The 2494-nt window shown below is 37.2% G+C and overlaps 1 pseudogene; it reads right to left on the minus strand.

Moving 5' to 3' along the window:
• Positions 1 to 1042: 1042 nt before the first annotated feature.
• LOC138287197 (zinc finger protein 3-like) lies at positions 1043 to 1852 on the minus strand (annotated as a pseudogene).
• Between the last annotated feature and the right edge of the window lie 642 nt (positions 1853 to 2494).

Below are 2494 nucleotides of genomic sequence, written 5' to 3' on the forward strand. Positions count from 1 at the left end.
TTTTTGCCGATCAAACAAATTTGAAAAGGAGACATCGAGTGACTGGGAGTTTTTTCCGTTTGGGAGGAAACACAAGGATTATATATATATATATACATGTATATATATATATATATATATATATAAATATAAATATTTGTATTTTTTTATTTTATTTTTTTATTTAATAGCTGGATAGTTTCCTTGGGGGCCATGGCCCCCAGGGAAACCATACAACTATTAAAAAAATTAATGCCCCCACAGGGGGTCGTCCTGCTCACAGGCGACCCCCTGTCATCGGATAGCTCCATTGATCTGTATTTTTTTTACACACATTTAAACTCTAACAGGCCTGTTTATAGTGTTTGTTTCTGTTAGTCCTTCTCATAAAACAGCTTTCTCTGTTACATGTCAGGGAGGGATATTATTTCCAGTTACCTCTCAGATTTTTTAGCTGAATGCAGGAATTTTTGGCTATACCTTTAGCATTCGACCACAACAGGTGTGGCTTATTGTTGAGTGACTTTGGCCAGGACAACTGAGATCATGTTTTCACTATTATACAATTTAATTCCATCTTTTAGTGCATTCAGCAAAGACCATCTGTGAATATCGGGAGAGATTTTTAAATGGAGTATGGCTAAAAGATAACAACATTAGAGGCAGGACATAAAGATAGCAATTAGATTACTTTCCCAAGATAAATCAGATATGTTCTTTCAGGAATGTCTGTTAATCAGTAAGTGAAATCTTGCAACACTACAGCGTGATTGCCTGAGTTCTTTATTGCTACTGATTTGAAACTATACAAATGAACGGGTGTTGATATTTAAGTGGGATATTCATTGTTTGTTAAAAGTGTGAACGTTTAAATTTTCTAACTTATAACAATTATTTAACTGTTCCAAAGACCAGGAAACAGCTACATGAAGTAATGCCTATCATAAGGAAACAAAATTATGAACATTGCTTTACACTATGAAGGATATGATGCTTACAAGCCATTGTCCCATAACAGATGTTTATTAACTTACACCCACTTTATATGCAGCAAATATGGAGATCAACTTGGCTCATCAGGCCTTAGGAAATACATTTTAAATTCTGTGTGTATTTGTTGGTGTTTTCTCAGGGCTGATGAGTATACAACGGTTTTCCTACAATCATCACACGGATATGGTCTATCCACTGTATGTATTCGCTGAAGTGAGAAAAAGTTTGATGACCAGGTAAAACACTTCCCACAAGAACTACAAGCATAAGACTTCTCTCCTGTGTGTGTTCGCTGGTGTGTGTGATGAGAGTAGAGGAATCACTGAAAGTCTTTCCACATTCAACACACAAACAAGGTTTTTCTCCGGGATGTATCCGTTGATGCTTGGTGAGGTTGGTAGACTGTTGAAAACTCCAACCGCATTCGGTACACAAATATGGCTTCTCAACAGTTTGTATTCGTTGATGGGTAATAAGAGTTGCAGACTGATTTAAACTTTGTCCACAAATAGAACAGGTGAAAAGTTTCACACCTTTATGCATTTTTCTTGTGTGTGATCAAGTTTGAGGAGCGGCTGAAACTCTTCCCACATTCATTACATTTATGTGTTTTCTCTTTCTTTTCTATGTATAATAACTGATAAGCAGCCTGAGCTGGTGAGTCACTGAAACTCCTTGCGCACCGACAAAAACTATAGAACTTTCCTACAACATGTATTCATTGATGAGCAATCAGATTTGCTAGTTCACTAGAGCTTTTCTCACATTCACGACATGTGTAGGGCTTATCCCCTCTGTGTATTTTCTGATGTGCTATCAAGTGGCTTAAATAGTTGAAACTCATGCCACAATCACAAAATTTGTATAATTTATTTACCATGTGTATTCGTAGGTGAGCGACCAGGTATGATGAACCGCTGAAACCTTTTCCATATTCATTAAATGTATATGGCCGCTCTCCAGTATGAATTTTGTCTATGTACAACTAGGTTTGTGGACCGATTAAAACTTTTTCCACACACATCGCATGTATATGGTTTTTCCACCTCTGATTATTCGCTGGTGGGTAATCAAGTTTGATCATCGGCAAAAGCTTTTGCCACAGTCACCAGAGGTATATGGTTTTTCTCCAGTATGTATTCTCTGGTGCTTTATTAAAGTGGAGGAGTCACTAAGAATCCTGTAACACTGACTGCATTTATAGGGCTTCTCTCCTGTATGTATTTGCAAATGTCTTGTTAAACATGATGAAGAATCGCTGAGGCTTTTACAACACTCTCTACATGTATATGCCTTTTCTCTAGAGTGTAAGCATTGATGGCTTAACAGCCTTGCTATCCAATTGAAAGTGCTCCCACATTGAGTACGTGTGTATGTTCTGCTGTGCTGTATGTATCTGCCGATGATCAATTTGAGAAATAGACTTGTTAAAGCTCTCTCTACATTCACTACTTATTAGCAATTCTTCTTCCCTCGGTGTTTCTAGATGGGTCATTTGATTTGAGTTCTCACTCAATTTCGG

The sequence above is a fragment of the Pleurodeles waltl genome, chromosome 4_1, assembly GCF_031143425.1.
Source record: "Pleurodeles waltl isolate 20211129_DDA chromosome 4_1, aPleWal1.hap1.20221129, whole genome shotgun sequence".
In the NCBI taxonomy this organism is placed as follows: Eukaryota; Metazoa; Chordata; class Amphibia; order Caudata; family Salamandridae; genus Pleurodeles; species Pleurodeles waltl.